This window comes from Bombus vancouverensis, chromosome 1 (assembly GCF_051014615.1).
Source record: "Bombus vancouverensis nearcticus chromosome 1, iyBomVanc1_principal, whole genome shotgun sequence".
Classification (NCBI taxonomy): Eukaryota; Metazoa; Arthropoda; class Insecta; order Hymenoptera; family Apidae; genus Bombus; species Bombus vancouverensis.
The window spans coordinates 18898089-18921442 of record NC_134911.1 but is presented as its reverse complement, the minus strand read 5'-3'; the positions used below and the strand labels follow the sequence as shown (position 1 = coordinate 18921442).

The window sequence follows — 23354 nt, the reverse complement described above, 5'->3', positions numbered from 1 at the left end:
TACATTTTGTTCAAATACTTCAAATAATTCAAATACTGTTACTAAAAATCGACCAAACTATTGCAAATACTTATGAATTGCGGTAGATATACATTTATGGCTAGTATAAGACACTTGGGAATTCTGCAATTGCTTTATTTTTCTTTTTTCTTTTTACATGGATCAAATCTTATTGAACATAAATCACTTTGGATTCGATAAGAAAGTAATTGCTCTACTAGTTTCTCATGTTAGTTTCGTTATCCTTTGCCCTTTCTAGTAATAAAGTCGTTCAAATAATGTAGTAATTTTCGTGTTCATTATTTCGAAATTTTCATAAATTTCATGTTACTTGTGAAGACAGTGGATAATTATACTTCGTAATGATATGTCTTCCGTTTGATCAAACCGTAGTTGATCGTTTCGCTGTGTTTGACATGTTGGTCACGAAACACGTGGGATACGGGTAATACCGAGAAAGGAGAATGTAGGAAGTTGAAAAAAGTAGTGCCACTATTAGCAAATATTTAAATATCCAGCGAGACGTGTGGTTAAACTGCAAAAATTTGTTACGAAACAAATGCAAATTGCAGGACGCTAAAACGTTCCCTTTTTTATGCGTTTTGCCTTTTTATCTTTCTCTTGTTCGAAACTGGAATGCCATTAATAGACTGCTGATATTTATGCAAATTCATATGTTTATAAAGGCAAATAGAGAAAAGTTTGTATATTTTATACACTTTTGCATATTACACGTATTCTGTGCATTTTTTCACTTTGAATGTTACCATAAATGCATAAACATCCGCAGTCTGGTCATTAATATTAATTAGACGTACGATACGATACAAATAATAAACGTGATATGATACCATATTTACCATACTAATTCAGCATACCCAAAAAATGATAAATGTGGTCTACATATGAATTAAAGTTGTTAGTGTAATTTTAAAGGAAAGAAAGAGATAATTAGAAAAGTTTAAATGACGTATAACGCGCATAATGCGAAATGTTAATGTTATTAATTGTTGTTTCTAAAATATTTTTAAAAATTTTCCTTTTAATTTTTGTAAAAAAAAACACAAGAATTTTGTTATTTAACATGTGCTTATCTTACTGAATCAAACGAAGAATTCCTTGAGTTAGAATGTTATAAATTTCTTATTTCTCTTCTCATAAAACTTTGCTTGTTTTTTAAAAGAATAATATGTAATATTGTCTTGCCTGCAGTTAAAAACAGTAAAACTTTGCGATATAGCTAAAGTACATGAAAGTAGTATTATTACATAGGATACATAGATGCGTTTCATAATAATTATTACACACGGAAATATTACTCTTATACTGATAACTTAGTACTCTAATCATCTTATGACATATTTCATATTTAAATAAGTACTTTTGAAATTTAATAAGAAATAAAATTAAAAAAGAGGAAAATCAATCTCTTAATAAAAAGCTCCATTTAAAATTTCAAAGCATCGAGGCTATTGCAGGAGTTTATGTACTATTATACTTTGTAGATAGTTCGAATGCAATTTCATTGCTTTCTTGACGTTACAAAGTTTTATCCGGTAATATATTTGCGCCGCCGTAGAAACGCTGGGAAATTCTCGTTTAAACGATCAAAGGAAATTCTTAAAGAGGCGTAATTAGTTTGCAGGGCGCAATATTAATTAGAGTTCTGGAACACGTTTGCAAGAAAAAAAGGAGCTTTATTAAATCCCGCTACTGCGTTTATACTATTACTCTAATTTGAGTTAATAATCATGAGTCATTAATTCTTTTTTTACTTTGAAATCTAACGTTTTTTTTTTTGCAATTTTATGGCTACCTCTTTCGTATATACAGCTTAATCTTTTTCGATGTTCCCGTAGTTCAAAAGCTTTACCTTAATCCTCTTCTCACTCATTTTTAAGGAAACTGTCGACAGAAAATCAGGAAAATAGAGAAATGTTAGAGATCTCAACTACACAAGTCAGAATGAAAAGGATTTTTCAAATATCAAACGGAAAAGGAATACAAATTGAAAGATGTCAAACTTAAAGAAAAATAACGATTAAAAGATTTGAAGCATCAAGATAAAAAAAAGAAACTAAAAATATACCTATCATTGAGAAAGACAAACGTTAAGAAAATCACAAATTTAAAAAAAGAAATAGGAATGAAAAGAATACCAAATGTCGAACAATTACCGGTTTGTGACATAAATATTAGGCAATCGGTCGTTCGAACAGCTTATCAACGCCGTGTTATATCATACGACCAGCAATTACGAATGCGTCAGGTAGCATTCTTGCATTAAGGAACGGATCGTTGACCCTCGGCAGACAGACCGTCCAAAAATCGTCGGCCGGACGTGAAATTGTATTCAGAACCAGACACGGGAGCCTGCGTGGCTTACTAAATCAATGGCATCGAAATTCCACGAGAGAGGACCAGCAAAATTCTCGTGTGGCTCGGATCAAGTATCAACAATTCATTAAAAATAGCAATCGCGCCCCATTCTCTAGCCCATAAACATGAATCATATACATTACGAAGTTTATAAATAACAGTTCCTGCCTATTGAGAGAAAAACTTTTAAGACATGAATGGAATTAGGATTATTCTACAAGGAAATCTTTTGGCGTGTTTTTTGGCTTTTCTGAATATCGTGATAAATCAATGGGGAAATTATTTGATTTTGAAGATCAAACTTTAATTTTGGAGATCATAAATTCTATATTGAATACAAAGCAAGTTATATATTAAGAGATAAATAATGATTGTTCGATGCTAGATGTTTAAAAAATTAATGAGAACTGTTTGGTATTAAATATCGTTTAAGCAATACATTTATAAACACTTAGATCATTTTAAGACCAACTAAATTTTGTCGTAAACTTTGTTTCAAAAAGAAGCTCGAGAATCTTCCACTGTGTTATCTTTCATTTATTTTGCTAGAAGATATTATCTTTCATATCCTGCAAATCTTATACATTGTAAATTGCAAGCACTTCATGAATTTGTATTACGTAATTAGTAGTGTTACATAAATAAAATGAAGATATTCCTTCATTAAAATACTTCCGATTATTATTTGATTCTGAACTACAGATACGTTTCGTTATCAAAAAATAGCGAATTTAGTGCAAATTACTATGCGAATTGTTTTTAGATACTTTGGCGATATTCTTCTACTTAGGTACCTGGCTCCTTTTGCAAAATAATCTATCAAAGGGATGATGTCAATGAAATAATAAGCTAAGAGTTGTAGGTTATAGATTTCTCTTTTACAATTTTACGTCGAATAGTACAATCAAATATGTAACTTGTAATTCGTAAAATTTACTTGTGAAACTTAATTTATTATCGAACTTGTTATCATAATGCAAAAATATTTAATAGGTATAACAACTATAGTAACTTACAGATTGAGAATTTCGCTAATAATACTAGCTAGTATTATCAGTTACTACCTAAGCAAAAATATTTGTACGTTGCACGAATGAAATACCTATCACTTCTTGCTCCTGTAACCGAGATTTTGTAAATCTACCGCCAGGTTCTATAAATTTCTGTCGCTACGAGCTAATTATTTTGCAAAAGCTAATTTAACTTTGCCAAACTATCGAACAATACGACGTTTTACACTTTACACAGTCGATTGATATTCCTGGAACAAGTAACTGCACGAGTCCTTTAAACAGCTATTTCGATTCTGGAGATCTCTGAAACTCAATGTGAAAGCTACGAAACAAGAATTCGTTTTCTACACATTTTGTACATCGCGTACAAATCGACACATGTTTTTTCGCATCGTATATAGGTCCAACAGTGTTTTTTCTTTTTCTTCTTTTTTTTTTCTTTTTGGTATAAAACGTTCGATACTCCTACAAATGCCTTGCGAGCCACCATTAAGCATTTCTAAGAGGAACTTTTTGTAGGCCAGCAGAGAATTCCAGCTGTTCGCCTACCTTCGCGCAGATCATTGTTCTTATCCGCAAAAATGCTCACCGTGCTGCTAATGGAAGAATTACGTAAATGTCCGCGATCGAGATCGAGTTCCTTGTTCGTGCTATTCGAACCATCTGGAATTAATGAAAAAAGTTTGTTTTCGAGCGTTATGATATACAGTTTTCATGTACGTGCTTCGTCGATTAAAAGATACTATGCAAGTCATTAAATTCTAATCAAGATTGAAGGAACAGGTTGGTAAGCGATTAAGTGCAATGAAAATTCAAATGATGAAAAATGTAATTGGTTGATATATGAATATTTCTGGTGTGTCTAGATTATGCAGAAAGGGCGAGGAATTGGAACAAAGCATGTTTTAGTTAAACGGATATTTGTATATATTAGTATACTTACTGTCATGTGTTGTAAATTATTTTTATAGGAAATTTGGAATATTATGTAGATTAAAGTAATTTATTTTGGTCTACTTCTTTTTAAATTTATTATGTAAGTAAAAATGCACCTAACTAGTATTTATATAATATTTAGCTCAAGATACAGAGAACTATGAAAAATATAAATCACACGAAAGATAGTATGAAAACATGTACTTTAATTTGTTAAAATGATACTTAAAATTTGCAAAAATGATATTTAAGATAGTATTCCTGAAAATATATTTTAAACTGATTTCGCTAATTTAAAGATGTTATAATTTTTTAATCAAACACGCTAGGAAAAAATCTTTAAACTGATTCAATAAAATATTCGAATTAATTTAAACAAATTAGACTACGTAATATTGTCCCATGTGAATCATCTTGTAGTAGAAATACAATATTTCGCAATACAATTTATTTTATCTTTTTTATTAGATTATTCATTGAATACTTCGTAAAATTTATCATAATATTAAAGAAAGGAGACTATTGCACACATAATCTATTTAATTGGAAAGAACTTTTCCCGAAAAGGTTCTTTTCTATTAAACCTGCTGCATAACAGTAACTAGTTACACATTTCTTAGCTCGTTGAATTATTCAGAATTACGTATTTCGAACCACTGTTGCAAATGCATATTTCATCATATTAAACGTTACATTTCAAACAATTATCTAACTACGGCACTATAACACCATAACTCTTTTGAACAGCAATTACACACGTTACAGTTACCTCGCCAACTGTTTTACATTTTTTACATAGTATACGAGGTGCTTATGCTTTTCTTTTTTTCTTCTCTTTTCGCAGAGCGCTACTGGTACGCACGGTAAATCCGTTATCCTAAAGCCAAGGTCCACGGTGAGTCATAAATTTGCACATAATTACACAGTATAACGAACAATACGCAAAGCCGTTGACCGGCCTAGCTTACGTTACATATTCATTTCCACGAAAATCACCGTCGAATTACGCCAACCACGCTCAATTAGCCTCCGTTTCGACTAATTATTTTCTCTGAAAGTCGAGTCGTTACGCGCCACAAGCGTGATAATAAAAGTTAACCCCTTTCCGTGTCGCAAACTCAATTATTTAACGTTATTATCGCGACACTGAATTCTCTCCTCGTGTTACGGTTCTGTTACGGATTTCGGTTAAATTAGTTTAATTGCAACGCCGTGAAACGAAGTTTCATCGAAAACTTACTCGACATTTTAATACAACGTTTGTAGTAAGCATTTTACAATGTTGCTCTGCCATGCAAAATGTATTAAACATATAATTTTGGAGCGTTTGATATGCATTTTTAGTTTTAAAGGAAATAAATATATAATGTGCAATATATATGTAATGTATAATATAATACGTAGTACGTAGTAGTACTCGTTACTAATTTTCCAATCTTGTATCAATTTACATATTAATTGCAATTTATGGAATGTCTATTATTTATATTTTTCATAATTTCCTCTATATTATTTGCACTCTCGTCCCGATATAAATTCAACAAGTAAATATAAATTTTACTACAAATTTCTACAAATAAATAATCACATACACGGTGTCCCAAACTTAAAACGTCAAGCTGCAAAAAACCTAATTTACAGACAGAAAGAAGGAAAAAAGAATATTACATAAAGTTTGTCAATAAACGCTTTGTTACAGAGTTATAAAAGATTATTGTATGTATGAAAGAGATAACGAGGCATTCTTCATTGCAGCAGACAAAAAGTTGACTGTATTATTGTGTCAGCGTAGTTGCACGTTTTTTTTTTATCGTGTGGTGTCAATTCCGTGTCTTTAATAGTTATGATAATAATTGAATAAAAAATGATTACCTAGTATTTTTAATTCCTCATTTCAAAACGTCGTCCTTGCGTTCGGATACATGCTTGACATTGATGAACAATGAAAATAATAATATTACGCAGTTCCTGAAAATATCGTCGAGTTTCAAAACCTGCGTTTTTTATTCGTTACGCTAGTTCTTTATGCGAAACACATTTAAAAGATGGAAAGATCGTAGTGGACCAGCTGTTTAGCCTCCATTATTTTTTTGCTTACTGGGAACTATGAAACAAAAGGTTTATTCTACAAAAATGAGGTCCCATAATAAGCTAGTGCAACGAATAAAAAATGCAGTTCCTGAAACTCAACGAAATTTTTAGAAATTTCGAAATATTATTATTTCCATTGTTCATCGATGTCAAGCTTGTACCCGAGCACAAGGACAACATTTCGAAATGAAGAATTAAAAAATACTAGGTAATCATTTTTCATTCCATTATTATCATAACTGTCAACAACAAGGAATTGCTACCACGCGATAAGAAATATGTAACTACGCTGGCACAAAAATACAGTCACCTTTTGTCTGTTGTAATGGAAAATACAGTCGTCGTTTATTGACAAACTTTACGTAACGTTCTTTCCCTTCTTTTCGCCTGTGGATTAAACCCTTGCAGTTTGGCGATTTAAGTTTAGGACACCCTATGTAGACTATTGGCCAGCGGTGTTTACATACAAGCATTCTCTAAATGCACAGCGCATCTCAAGAAACCCGGAATGTAATTAAATATATTTATCGCTGTTTCCCATTGTGTACACTTTCAAAACTCCAATTTAAATTCCAATTAACAGCTGCAAGGCTTCCTGCCAGGCTTGAGTATCCATTATAGCTGTACAACGTTTTCACCTGGTTCGCGGATCGTAAGCGTTCGTCGCAACTTTTCCAAACGAACGAGACGGCACGAAGGATTTCCATCAATCACGTCGTCGTCAGTATCGCTGTACGCGTTTTACGAGATGGAAAAACATGCCGAGTTTTCACTTTTCATCGGTGCTCGAGACACGAGAACGCGCAATTAACCGGCGACGAGTCTCGTAAATCATCGCGACAATTAAACAAGCGACGCTTACGCGAGCACCGTCCAATTAGCAACCAGTCGCAATTATCTTATACGTCCGTGCTCGTAGCGCGACGACTTCCCCATTCATAATTCTATTATTCCGATGAATCGTGAACGCGGTAAAATCGTGACGTGATTGGCACAAAACATTGAAAACAACGATCATATGGATGATATCGAATCATATTGATGTCACTGTCGCGTAATTTTTAGCTTTTATTATAGGCAGCTTTTTGTTGTCTGTTGCCGTGACGCGAGATAAATTGTATTCATAAAGGTGAGTTGAGGTTTCATTTGATTTTTCATGTAAGTCGATTGAGACGCTTTTAGTTGTAGTAAAATAAATTACGTCGAAACTTGTGGATCTAGTTACTTAATATCGACTATATTTAACTTGAAAATTGTAACAGCTGCGAAATAACACACACACACACAGACACGCTTCGTATTTTTTCATATTTTCAAAATTTTAATACTACTATTAAATTAAGATGTAAATAATAATAATAGTAATAATAATGAGATTGATAGAAGTCAAATAATAAATACATCAACAATAGTACGAGCATTTCTATAATAATCACGTTAATACGAATTTGGCGTAGTCCGTATATATTAATCTAAACCAGAGAGATATTCTTTGAGCGAAGAAACACATATAGTAATAATAATAATTGATCCTAACTAGAGAGGAATCCTTTGAGTGAAGAAACGCAAATGATTATAATAATAAAAAGTTGATGATCGTTGCTCGTTAATTCCGTTAAATTAGAAGAAAAAAGAGAAAAAAACAAATTGTATAACATTTTTGCAAGATTATTGAATTTTGGCTTCAATAGATATATTAGTATTGATACAAAGATACATTGAAGACGTTCAAATTTTAAATATAATGTTAATTTCACTTAATATCTTCAAAACCTATTTAATAATATAAAATTAAAATATTTATAACTGGAATTCAGTTTGCTACTTAAAGTAAACTTCAGTTTAGTTAATGAACGAATATTCCTAAAAAGGTCATTGCTGTTATCAGAATGATTTTCTTAGTTGTGAACAAATTTGTGACAATTGTCGTGCACTTAAATGTTACTTCAATCTCGTTACAATCGAATATTAGTATTTATAACATCTTTTTTTCTAAGAGATAATAAGTGTACTGTTAAATTGTTATGTATGAGATTTGGTTCATTATTTTGATTAAAATAATCTAATGTAACATAATAAGAATTTAATTAGAAAAAAATAGGTACAGTCTGTTTGATTTATACAAATATATTAAACGAATTTATTAAGATCTATTCCCTTTCGTTTGAATAAAAAGTATATTTTCAAATGTAATTTTCCTTCAATTTGATGATGGATTTCAGGAAACTAAAGGTCGAAGTTATTATTTGATAAACGTAGTCAAAGTTATGAAAATGTTGATATTATGAAACTAAAATGTATATGTTAATGAAACATTAAAATGAATTTCTACAATTATTAGCTCGTCTTTGCTATATTGAAGAAAATTTCTATATTAGCGTTCCACTCCGCAAATTTCAACACCAACTATGTCAACAGTCCCGATTACCGGCGATCAATCTCGCATGCGTGTAACACATACATGCCCGATCAGCCATAATCAATCTCAAACACCATCAGTGCACATTCCAACCGCGAAACTTCGAAACCTCCAAGAATCTATACATCCTACGTAACTTCACAGAAAATCTACGAGCACTCCTTTTACAACGCGAATAGATCAACGACAAATAAAAACCACGCAAGTAAAAGGAAATTTACTGTTAAATACACCAACGCGATCTCTCTGATAAATGAATGACGTTATTCCGTATCGTATTATCATTTACTAAACCGCCTATTAAGGCAAGTATTTCCTAAAAGAAATCTAAGAAAACCTAAAAATGATACGAGACCACCACCAGAAGCTCGTCTAACCGGTATCGATTTACCATTAATCTAAGAAAACTTGACTGCGTTACCGGAAAATAGGATTTTTTTTTTTTTTTGTTCAAAATGCATGGAAATTAGAAAGCAAAATGAGAGAAAATGAGAATGAAAAAGGAAGTCGAACACTTTCCCGAAAGAAACAGAGATAAAAAGCGAATCAGCGGCCAGTTAATTGGCTAAACGATATTCAACCCCAGAAATAGCAAGTCGGCCAACAATTTATTGCCGTCGATATTGTAACAGGCTTGGAAGATTGCCTCGATTTAACGGAAATACAGTTCGGCTTGGCGAATACGTGCCGCATTTACATAACAGCGCGCGCGTACGTTACGTTTGCGTGCAATTAACGTTGGCATCGATCAGTACCTGTAACCCGTGGCACGGGCTAATCCTCCGGGATGAATAGACGCAACTCCACTGGCCTCCATCGCGATGAAGCGCCCGTTACAAACGCGCGCCAACGTCATTAACGGTGAAACTACGGCGAGCGGTGATTATGGTGTTACGGTTTGGCATCCGGGTTTCGCGACCAAACAACTTGCCCATTACATCCCCTTTTTCTTCTCTCTTTCTTGTCTAATCTTCTGTTACGTTTGTACAATCGGTTAGCGATATCCTTTGGAATTATCATTTTGAGTAGGTACATGAATCTTGTGTACCGAGGTTTACAGTTTTGTGGGTTGCTTTATTAACAGTTTATGAATGGTATTTTTTTTTTAATCGCTGAGTTGAAAGTTTTACGTTTCATAGCATGTTTTTTGAATTTTATTAAATATTTTAGGAAATATTAACATTTTAAAATATTAAATTAAATAGAATTATTAAAGTTCTTAAAAGAGATAGAGAATTATTTTGAATAATTCTTCTGTTTTCGTAATCTTCGGATTGGAACTTCAACAGAAGATATCATAAAGGCATCTTTATTTTCTAACGTTGATAACGCGTATTTGTTAGATGTTGATGTTTCCTAAAATATTTAATAAAATTGAAAAAACATGCTATGAAGCGTAGAAGTAATAAAAAGTATAATATGACATTATACGTGTATGTTTGACAGAAAACAATCGGATGATATACTTTGTTTGAGTTTTGAGAAATTAAGATTTGTTTCTATAAGTTCAAAGGAAAATTCGAAAATTTGTCGATGGCATATAATTTAAACACATTATTTAATAAATGGACACGAGTTATATGACATACATGGTAACAATTTTTTTAATATGCGGAAAATATGCTACAAGATGAATATTTCATGTAGACGTGTTACTAACTTGAATTGTTTCATTGGAACTCTAGAAACATAGAAACACATTTTAAATGATGTCTATAGAATTATATCGACGATTCACTCTCCAAGAGTCAAGCACACGGGATCAACTTCTCACGATCAAAATTTACAATCCAGAATGTGTGAACTGTTTCACGGTCGCATTCCAACCGTTCTGGGAACCTCGTTTCTTGTACTTCGAAGAAGTGTTAGGAAAGAGATATAAACACTGCAAAACAATCCTAAGAATATTCCAATACATATCAATTAATTTGCAAATATTTGTACAATATAAACGAATTATTTACATCAGCCAGATTTAAATTCTCTATATTTCGTTATTGTTGCTAAACAGTTTTATGCAGAAAACATTCAAACGTTAAAAATCAATTAACAGTTTACAATGATACAAATTTCAGTATTATCGAGTATTATTAAACTCTATTGGTTAATTTTTGCTAAATTCCAATTTATTGAAAAACGTATCCGTTAACTTATCAAATTCATCTATTTATCTTCAACTTGAGCGTGAGAGAATCTCTGTTCTTCTCAAGATTCTGTTGTGATCCAATGTTGCATTAATGATAACAACAATGCCTGAGCGTATAAATATTAATGCCACAATCGCGTTTATAAATCAAGTGAAACCAGAGATCTAACACCTGGAAACTCGGGTGCCTGTCAGTTCCCATGGAATTAAAGTCTTCGTACCGACAACGAAATATGTATATACATATATACATATATACATATGTGTATATGTACATATTATTATCCCATTATTATCGCTATACGACGATCATTTTCCTCGAGGCTGAAAGTTTCGAACGAGGGAACAAAAAAGAATCAGATTAACTACTAAACGTGCCGTTTAAAGGATAATTGAGCGGAACATTTTCCCGTTCCAACTTTCTCCGCGTGTTTACGTATATTTTTTTCCCCCGAATCCTCTCTGCACATCCTTTTAACATTTACGGCAATGGACGATAAAGATCGTATACGTAGGTACGATTCGCTCGTTCGTAAACTCGCGTAGTAAATTTGTTTCGTTCGACTTTCAATTCGCGCCAGTTGAATTTTATCTTTCATCTTTACGATGCTACATATTTTCCTAACACTTTGCGCGACGTTACTGAAAGAGATAGAAGATAGAGAAAGAGATATATCGGATTGAGATAGAAGATACGAACGCGTTTCTTAAATATTATGCATTTCTGTGCAATACAAACTTTCTTTTTCATTGAGGCAATTGGAACCTTCGTATAGAGATTATTTTTCAGTACAACTGCACATTCTGTGTAAATTATCAAACAAATTACATACAATTAGGATACATTGTTAACTATAATTTTTAATATATCAGTGATTGTTAGCGCATCGTAAATTATAATACATTATTTTCGTATATTATTAGATTATAAATTCTAAGGAACGAATAAGTAAGATTATATTGTTTAAACTCGAATTAATAAAAATTAGCTTTTCTTTCGCCGTTCTAGAAATTATTTTATGCTTGTAAAATATAGATTTATCATGTGAATTACAAGTGCGGACAAAATATCCATACATTTAATTTATAGCGTATGAATATAATTTTTAATGATGGCTATGCTCGTTAAAAAAATTTATTAATACTGAGAATTCACGATATTTGTATAGAGTTTCAGAGTTTGGATATATAAATTTTACCGTTCACCTAATTCATAAATTTCTCTATATTTCTATGTGAAATATTTCTCTATATTTATTATATGAAAATATTTATCATATTTATTATATAATAAAAATAAACTGAAATAGGCAAGCAAAATTTTTAATCATTTCATGTTAAAAATGATCAAAAAATTTGCTTCGACGGCAAAATTCAGTGACCCTCGATACAGTAATTATATCAACATCTAACACCTACAATATTTCCGTGTTATACATTTGAAAAACTGCTCCATCTTTTTATAACGCTCCGTATAAACGAAAATTTAAAAATGAAATAACATAATGTCAGATAAAAAAGAATGAAAGATTGATAAGTACTTATGCTGATGATCTACCCTAAAATATAATTTTATGAACCTTCGTATTTTTTACTATCACAATCATATTGTAAAATTACAGTCCTCTTTCACACCGTTTACCTTTTAAACATTTTTTGAGCCATCGGTCTATTACATTTCGTTAAAGGGATTAATATTCCACAAAATTTACAAATATATGCTTGTAATCCTCTCCATGAGAAATCTTCCATGTACATGGTATCTCATGAGTAATTCACCAGCAAGAAACTCATTAATTTACACGGTTGGAGAGATTTCACGTTTAATGGAGTAAAAACATCGAGAACGGGAATCACAGAGAAATGAATAGTGCCTCGTTTTTGTTTGGTGCGTGGCGCGATAATGTTGGATGGTCGGGAACACGATCGCTAATGACGAGCAATCATTTATGGTGAACCACAATGTACGACTTCGCCGTGTCTGCTGTAACGACGAAAGTCATCGACACCGCTAAAGCGTGTGTTACCATAAATTTAAGGAATCCTTAACATCGAGGAACACGATGTATTTTCTTGAAGGTTTCTTACGTATATTTTGTATCGTTTAGGTTTTTTGCTTCAGAAGATCTTATACTTTGCTGATTCATGCTATGATAACGATGTATTCATTTTATACCTCGAAATATTTTTACGATATATAAATAAATAATAGTTGGCGCTTCTTTGATTAATGTAACTCTTTTTTTAAATCAATGTTTTGCTGTATTAATGCTTCCTTTACATTGTTATTTACATTATTATTTACATGAATTATCCTTAATGAATAATAATTTCTTTTGAATATATAAAAATAAATATTAAAATAAATTACTAGCTTTCTCTTTTCAATTTACGGATTAGAATACCAAATACTGGCAAACTAATCAAAATTTATTCGTTTCATAAAATAAATAACTTAAAATCATAGAGGATATTAAATAATCTGGGAAATATAAAATACTGAATGGTATAAGAGAAATTTGAAATAAATAAAATTCCCTCATTTATATTTATACGTCCAATTTGACTCTACACAAACATAAATTACGTTTAAAGAAAAAAAAAGTGATAGATGTTAGGTATTTTTATTAGACACGAGCAGATCTCGACATAATTGGCTCTGAACGCTCGTTGACGTTCGCGAGTTATGGTGAGAAAATTCGTATCGATCTATCGACACAATTCAGGGTACGAAGGACAAGAAAGTAATTCCTAATGAAAGGTTTCGCATCGAACTTCGGATTCGCACGCTCTATACGATGGACTCTTCCGAGCAATTAACGACCGGCAACGCGAAACGACTCTGATTAATGTAATTTCGTAACGATCGATGTTCGGTCAGACGACGAGCTGATCTCTCATGTCTAACGTAGCAAAAAGTCTCGTTATTGGCTCACGTTTCGAAATGGATTCTGCGTATACAGGGTGGTCCTTTATGGCTATCATTTAAGATGCTTGATTGGTTAAAACATCTAACACGCTTCGGATCGAGAAACTGCTGATTTGACCAGCTGATCGATTTGATCTTGTGAAACTATGTTGTTGCATAATAAATTTCGTTTCCAGATAAATTATATTCATAGGTAGAACTTATTTTCGAACGAAAATTTTTTAGGTAAAAGTCATCTCAATATGAGAAATGAAAATGCAAGAATTTTTCTGTACGGAAGTCGTCTGATATTGCGAATTAAACTTAATGAGATCTTTCAATTGTTATTCGCACAAACATTTCGATATTAATATAATTTTTTTGAGAGGTAATATATACTTTATATATTCTTTATTGTCACTTTAGGATAAATTCAAGAATGTGTATAAGATATCCTTATGCTGTTACGTGAATAAGTCCTTTGAGATCTTCGACTACGTTTTTTGAAGAAATGTTTCAGAAAATTATCTAATTACGTAGAAATATATGGAAAATTATTTCCGATATACAAAGGTTAAACATTTATTTGTACTGGAAAAATTTCGCGACAGGTATCTTATTTTATGTGCAAGTATATAAAATTAATTTTCTTGCATTTCTCAATGAACTATATAATTTTTATTATATTACATAAATCATCAAGAACGATTTACTACTGTCATCTGAATAAAAAAATTATATTCGTATCTTAGCTCTACTAAGTATGCGTATTCAGTAAGATAAATAACATGATTGAAATAAAAATAGTGTTTTCAACAATTATTTGTTATTTTTATCTAGTCTGCAAAATATGTATTTCGAATGCTACGTGATAAATATTCTCGTAAACTGGAAAAATTCGAGTTTTCTGAAATCAACTGTAGGTTTCAGAAGTTAACATTCCTTTTCTAGAAATATTAGTTTTGAACAATTTAAAAAACAACGTATTTTCGAAACATCAAAATGTATCATTTTCGAAAAGATAAAAATGATAAATATTCATTGAAAATTCATTTTTTACGATATCTATTTCCGTAACGTTAAAAAGCATACTCATCGCTCAGCATGAAATATAGTTCTTTAAGATCGACATTGATAAAAAGTTGATGATTGAAGAAGTTATGAAACATTAAACATGCTTCTTGTACCTCATTCCATGTGGTAAGAATATTCCGTGTTCTCTATGTTTTTTTGTTTTTTATATTCAACAGTGTAATTTTAGAAATTGAAGGGAAATTATATAAGCGTTGCCAAAGTTGTATAATAAATATACCAAGAATTATAAATGACAAGGATAATTAGAATTGTCTACTGCATAATATAAGAATGTTTGGCGTGACGTTTTCTCAATATTGTATCAATCTTCATTAGCCTACGTAGGTCAATATAATTTTATTTTATGATTTAATGACAAAAATGTACATTTTGTGCAAATCAAACTTAATTGAATATTACCGTGAATTTGTAATCTTCTAACGTCACTTTGACGATGCAGTTTTTTTTAGCTAAATTATGCCGCCCATTGATGGTATCTACATATACATATACATATACATATATCTCCAGGGACCAAGATATACTATACAATATAAAAGTCAGGACTAAATAAAGAAATAAATATACTTGTGATCTGCTTGGTTTAGGCATATAAATTAATCTCTTCGATAAAAATTAATAAGTTACCTTATCTTTATTTTTTTATAAATATTAAAAATAACCACAAACTTTTGAACCATAATATACATCTCCTTGATATAAGTTAAAGATTGATCAAAGCGTATTCTTCATATTATTTCTAATAATTTAATGGTAAGAAGAAATAAATATCTATCTTCTTTCTTCTAAATATAGGAAAGCTTTTATTTAGAAACAATCTGATATCGAGAATTTTGAAAAAATTAAACCACAATTAGTCCAAAGGATACTCAAAATCGCGAATTTTTAATCCCAAAGAACCACAAAATATTTTGTGGTGGACACTACGGTTATATCCAGACAATTAAATATTCAGTTGCAATTAAAGGGTTTGCAGCGATAAGGAGATAACTTCAATGTGTAAATTGTATTTATTAGAAAAGAAAGTAAGTCATAGGTTTCACATTAAAAAGTGCAAAAGTTAACTACTACGAATATTAGTGGACTATGAATTTCTAGCACGTTTGTAAAAACAATTTGATTTTAATTGATTTTAAGTTAGGTTCTGTTGGTTTACTTGAACTACTGGAAAGTGGTGTAGCCTCCTCATATTGTAGCAACTCAATTCAATTATCTGTTTAAATACCTATTCTTAATGTGTGTTTGTTTTATTTTAATGAAAATATTCTGTTTTATATGCATTGATTATTTGATTATAATTATATTACGGATCTTCATACGAATTCATATTTTTGTTAATAAAAATAGCAAAATGAAACCTAATCAGAGATTGATTCCACTTACTAAATATTATAATAATTATTTCACTCTGGACATTTTATATATTTTTATGTAGGTGTCGCGTGCATTACGTGCAGATAATATACAAATCTTTATAAACTATACATACGTACAAATCCGTAGTGTAGTTATAACAAAGAAAGGTCGCTACTCGATCAATTGAATATCCATTTTAGTTTGTATTTACTAAAAAACAATTTTCATCACACGTGTTCATATTCTACATTGACAAAACAATACAAAAATACTGGCAGGTTAAACGATTATATTATATCTACTAGCATTAAAGTAGATCACCCTGTATACCGTACACATGTTCGCGAGACAGATGCGTCGACATGAATTGAAAGAGTCGCGTGACGGCCCCGATTTCTGCAATTAAAAGACAAAACCGTACGACTAATCTGCTCCTCGAATGATCGTGGGATCGCGGCGATAATCTGTGCGATACGCGGAACGCGGCAGATAAGCAACTTCTATTTGCTCTGGACGCTGTAATTACCGATCTAGAACGTCACTAGATTTCGATTTACGGAACTGTCCCACAAGACAACGAGAAACCGAGACACGCTGCCGGTCGTTCGATTGAACGACAACATGCGATCGCACCATTCTCGCTATTAACTTTATCGTTCGAATCGCTGCTCTGTTCTTTAACCATTGTTTGCGTTATTTCGCTGCTTTGTCGTGGTCTAAATTGATTCTAGGAAAATATCTTTGCTCTTCCGGTATAATCGTGTTTCTCGAGCGTTAGTGGACAATGTTGAAGTGTTGAATCAGAAACCCTGGATAATCTTGTACATTATTTTTTAATTTTTTGATATGTTTGTGTCGATATATTTGTAGTTTATCGATTAAGGAGATTAGTGAATCGGTAAGTTAAAAGTTATAGATTACAGACTATTATAATTTCATAATTTTACACCAAATAGGATAATCAACTGACCTATAACTTGTGAAATTCATTTATAGAGCTTCACTTGTTTCATCGCTAAATTTGTTGCTATTATACGAGAAAACTTGTTAACGCTGATAGTTTGTAAAACTGCATTTATTTGGATCCACCAGGAGATGCTTCATTTAATAGTTCACTGATTCTTCCGACTGCTTCGTCTCGTTATTCAAATTCACGTTCAGATAATTCGGATATTCGCAATACTCATGTTATTCAAATACTTTTTTATTTCTCTCAAAAACAAAATTACCCCAGCTGTTTAATATTCATACTCAAAATTAAATACTTAAAATTCATATATACTTCTGAATCATACCTCGACATTAACCGACAAGCGATTCAACCAATCCCGAATTAATAATTCTAAAATATTAGTCTATTATAAATCTAATATAATTCTAAAAACTAATAATTCTATCTCTCACTTTTTCACGCGAAATCTCCCTGAATCCACTCTTCCACCACCCCAACTTTCGTTTCCATCCATGCGTTCCCTCATTTCGTATTCAACAAGTCGGCACTTTCGTTTCGAATTTTTTCCATAAACCGTGCACCACTATTTCACGTCTATCAGCAACGCGACTTTCACAGACACGTGCGCGATATCTCATTGCACAAGTGCGGCTGCAGGCACCGCGGATAATCGATTCCGGATTCCGGTCCTTCGAGTCGATCCTGAGGCAATGCACAGCTTCGAGAGGCGATCAAATGGACCTGTCCCTCCGTGAAATTGTCTCGAATTAACGGCGACTTTTCGGCGTGTAGTTGGTAAACGATCATCGATCGAAGGCTTGTGGTAACGTTGTTTAACGACGCTTAACCGATGTTTACAATGGATTCGTGACTTTGCTTTCGCGGGGCGAATAAGTCAATCGAGATGATTTCGCGAGTAATTCGACCAACTTACGATTACTCGTACCGTTGCACGCCATTTATTTTCATTCTGGCTTACGTGTACACGTTCGTGAGATCTCGCAAACCGCGACCGCGTGATTATCAGTGGCGGATTGACTCGTGATCATGATGTACACAAGCTCGGGAAAGTATTAGAGCAGTTGCAGACACCTCTTATGAATATGTTACGTATATTACGAAACATTTTGAATTTTCATTAGCATTTTCATTAGAAGAAATTTAGAATTTATTTAGAATTAAGCAGTTAACGTCAAAACCACGTTACACAAAACATCGATCATTTTATGTGATAAATGGCTCAATTTTAATATTCTTTGGATAGATGATAGCTGTGAATATTAATTTATTTATTAATATTAATTAATTGAGAGAATTTAACAACTTTTTCGAATAAACTGTCACTGTACTGTCATAAATGAAGAGGCTATACGCGATTCTCATAATATTTAGTATTCATGACTTTTTATTAAAATTAGAACAGTATGATGGAAAAGATTTATGATGAAATGTATGTTAAAAATTCTAGGAGAAATATTTGATTTATTAGCGTAGACAAAACGTAATTTATTGTTTGACTTGGATTTTGAATTCAGTTTTTAATTAATATATGAAAATATAAACACTTACGAAACGTAGTTGAAATTTCAATTTAATACTGTGAAAAATTAGGACACTTGGACTATATTACGTACTACATGCGCTCACGGATATTGTATAAGAAAATAATTTAGTATACATAAGAGGTGCGAAAGCAATATATTTACATAGTTAAGGCAATTTAATTGAAATGAAATGAAATGAAACGAATGTGTTATAATTCAACTATTTTTCGTTTGTGAATCAATTTCGTAAAAAAAAAAATTATTCAAAATTTCCAAATTACATAACCCATTCCTAAAAATCATTATTCTTGTCGTTAATGCAATTCACATTTAGCCCATTAAAATGCTTAATTATTAAAATAATTGCCTTCCCAATGCGTGTAAATGAATTTAATGAACGGTCACAAATTTATAACTCGAATAGAAATTTGGTTCAACTGGAATCAAAAGTCGAACTTCAACCACACTCGTTTGTTTCCAATTCAATGTCAGCTATTATCTCACGCGACAAACGACATGTGGCATAAAATTTACGAGTTTATCAAACATGCGTTGGAGTGTTAAACATCAATACAATTAATATGCAAAACTTACGACGTTGTATGCCTAATAGTCTTCTGTCTTTTTACATTCACGTGAACGCGTCTGGCAAACATTGTGAAACAGAATGTGCGCGCGTAAGCATATGTTTAAATTTTACGTTTTAATGTTTGTAAAAGGGAAAATTATCGAACATAGTCGAATAAATAAGATGCAAATTAGCAGCAACAAGCAAATATCGAGCACAACTTTACGTAAGACGTACTTGCTCACAGAAGCGAACATGAAGCATCCATTACGTCAAAGAATGTTAAATATTTTCACTCACTAAAGGGGATTATCGGCGTCTGTCACACTAGCTCTTACTTCCTACAACAAATAGTAACAATTTATATAAGTATTAGTTATTTAATGTATGTAATTTAAATATTAAGATTTATTAGATAAATATTATTATTATACAAATATGGTATAATTCATATAAAAGAAAGAAACAGGGAATTTCTAAATAGTAAAATTTATTATATCCACCAAATTGGTAATTAATTGCTTTAACGTAACGTAAATAAATATTTCTCACACATAAACAGTTATTTATGTTCAGTTCGACAATAATTTTCTTCATAAACCTATCTCCTATTCTTTCTCACAAACTACGGATATATATGTATATTTATGAAAAATTTTTAAATATAGGAATGCAAATAAACAGAAACGTATAAAATATTCAAAGTCTAGTACTCGTTATAATAATCGCTGGATGAAGCAAATCTGCGTGTTGCTTTCATTTGTTTAGTTGCCTTCGTAAGAACATGAATATGCATAAACTTCCATAGTGTATTAATAAACGAATATTGGGTGGCTGTCGTTTCTCCAGCAGTTTCTCTTTTTGTTTTTGTTATTTGAGTTTATCGATGAACGGTGATTTTATGCGCAGCGAGCATGTAATCTGTACGAGAAGGAGCATGTAATCTGTTCGTCGCGGAGCACAATGTGACAATTCAGAAGAAAAATCAAAATTCGCGGGCCACGTTCGCAGATCACGTTCGTATGTTCGCAGGCAACGTTCGCACGTTTACAGGTCACGTTCACACGTTTGCAGGCACGTTTTCATGTTCTTACATTTTACAGTGCGGCATTTGAATGAGGATTTGAGATAAAGATACAAAAAGTGCATATAGTTTTCCTGAAACTTGATAACAGGTTATCAGACGTAAGAGACTATTCATCAAATCTTTGTTAGTTATTTTCCTCACTCTCTGACTCAGTTTAAATATCATGAATATTTATTTCTTTGTCCAATCACACACAGTGACGTTTAAGTAAATGTAGTGCCGATTCCGGAAATAATCTTGTCATTTTTTCCTAAGTGTTATGCGGAAATCATTTATCCTTCCCCCCATTTCGTCACATATTGTGTTGACATCTAGTAAAGAACGAAGAGTTTTTGTAGTCTTTACACTTTTCTTGAAACAAGTATAGTCAGAGATCCATTTGTCCATTTGACAAAAAAAAAAAAAAAAAAAAAAGAAAAAGGAAGAAGTAAAGAACATCCAGTATAGTAGTCTGTAGCAGAAAGAAGTTTCAGCAATGTAGCATGATACTTTCTTGACACAGAACGATCAAAATGATAGGATAGTTTGAACCGTCATTGTTAAATTACTCGAAAGTAAGAAATTTTTCGATTGTAAACTAAAATTATACGTATCTTTGCACAAATTTTTCATATTTAAGGTGTAACAAACACTATTTAACAAGAATTAAAGAAGGAAGACGTATAATGATCGAATGAACTACTTTTCAAGTTATTAGATTTTGACGTACAGACGATTTTTATTTAACAATTTTGGGGGAAATTATCGTTTACGTTTATATAACTTGCTTGCAAACTGACGATATCATCGAATAATAAGATTAAAATCGAACAATGACTATTTCGATTTTTGTCCACTGCACGCTGCAATGTGCGACGGTGTACAAGGAAAAACGCAAAACGCTTTCACCTGGCTCGTCCTTGAACGTTCCCGCGCTACGGTACGATACAGCAGCAGCAGCAGCCAAGGAAACTCCGGAAATTCAACACCGTCGGCGATCGGACGTTTTAATTAATCATTATCGGATAACGGCCAACGAATGTTGAATTCGATACGAAAGCTTAACGACCCGTACCCACTCGACTCCACCGGATTGAGATGTTCAACTTGGGGACGGAAACCGATATACGCGATCGTTTCATAACCCTTTGCCTTTTAACGTTTAATCGTATTCGTGATTATAATTGAAATGTAAAAAATACGAGTTGCATTTCAAGACGACATATGAAAAGTGTGATAAGCACATTTTTGTTAATTCTTAACTGCAACTTCATTAATATTAGTTGCACACACATATATATAGATGTTAATAACATATATATAAAAATAATGTTACTAATACGTTTTCATGTTTAAGAGCAATTTATTTTAAATTATTTTTATCCATTTATGGTTTACAAAATTCTTGCAAACATCTTAAGTGAAGTAGAGGATGATGTTTTTAGAGGATGATGTGTAAATGTTAAATTTATGGTTTCAACATCTTTCACAGCAATTATTCTTCTTATTCGCGATAGTTAATAATAAGATTCTGACGTTTTTATTATACATCTTTCTAACATTGTCTATATGTAACTTATAATGACAAAATTTCAGCATATTCAGAAAAGTATGTCTTACCTACTTTCCAAATAATTATAACTTGTTGCCTCTATTATCTTTTTCATAATGAAAAAAAATTATCATGATTCAAAAATGGAATGAATAATTTTTTGTTAGCTTTTTTATTCATTTATAAGGTAACTGTGTTATTATAAATGTTTTTAGCATATGTGTGCAATATGCCTAGTAATCCAATAAAATGATTTTATGTTGTAACCGAATGGAGATTGGCACGTGTCCAGTGAATCGACAGGCCAACTTGCTGCTCGTAAATTTCGCTATAAAATACTATTGATACTCGATGAAAAAGATATACCATTGTTTCATCAAGGAATTGCAAAGATGGCCTTCATACCAATACCAAGACCACTTCAACTAACGTTCGTACAAGATATCGACCTTCTGCCTTGATAATCAAATAATAGACACTTGATATTGTTTTCTGAAACGTTTACAGCTTGCAATAAAGTGTTTCCAACCTTAGTGATCGCTTGATTTCATCGTATTAAAAAAAAAGAACGATAGAAATGTGATGGTATCATCGATACAGTAAACATAGTTAAATGAGTATCTAAGTTGTATTTACAATATTCTAATTTTTAATTAATATGAAAATTCTTAACTAACGTCTCCATTTCGTAATTTATATTTTAATATGAAAGTTTAATCCCTGAATTTCAAAAAGCAAGGCTTTTATTCAATGATTTTACATTGAAATTTTTATGTAAGAGAAATTATTATTAAAACACACACTGAATATTTATGATCGAAGCCTAGTTTTCGAAGGAAATTTCTTTATATAGAATTATACAGCTGAACTTTAATATTTTTACATAAAACGTTATTCTCTCAGTATAGTTGTCTTGTTAATAGGGAAACTTGTTAATTTTGAACATAGTGTTTACTAAAATAGATTCATAATAAAGTCTTCGAAATATAATACAAATTAATTTCCTTGATAATACAGCTTTATTCTGTGATAGCAGTGACTATTTATTTCTCTCTCTCTTTCCTAGATGCTGACTAACAAATCTAAATGTCCATCATTGTATAGCATTGACTTATGATACAATCTACATCATTTTTATGAACAAAAATGTCTTTATATTTACTATTCGGATTCGAACAAGGAGAATCCAATGAAACTTTGAAAGATTGTACTTGTTTTCATGTGATCAAACACAGGATGAGTACACAGCTGTTGTGTATTAACAAGTGCACAATGAGCGAGGTCGTTTTTTGCGTATGTCGATCGATGAGTCTCGATTTTTCTTGCTTC

At 31.7% G+C, this 23354-nt stretch overlaps 1 protein-coding gene across 2 annotated transcripts in view; it reads right to left on the bottom strand.

Annotated features, from left to right (window-relative positions):
• The window catches only part of LOC143303228 (uncharacterized), a 249437-nt gene that overhangs the window by 68005 nt on the left and 158078 nt on the right, over positions 1–23354 (bottom strand). Inside the window, exon 3 of one of the 2 annotated variants that reach the window (XR_013059321.1) lies at positions 19727–19748. The exons of the other annotated variant lie outside the window; for it this stretch is intronic. The gene's annotated coding sequence lies outside the window, so the exon portion shown is untranslated. Of the gene's footprint in view, positions 1–19726; positions 19749–23354 lie in introns of those variants that run through there. 2 annotated transcript variants of the gene reach the window in all.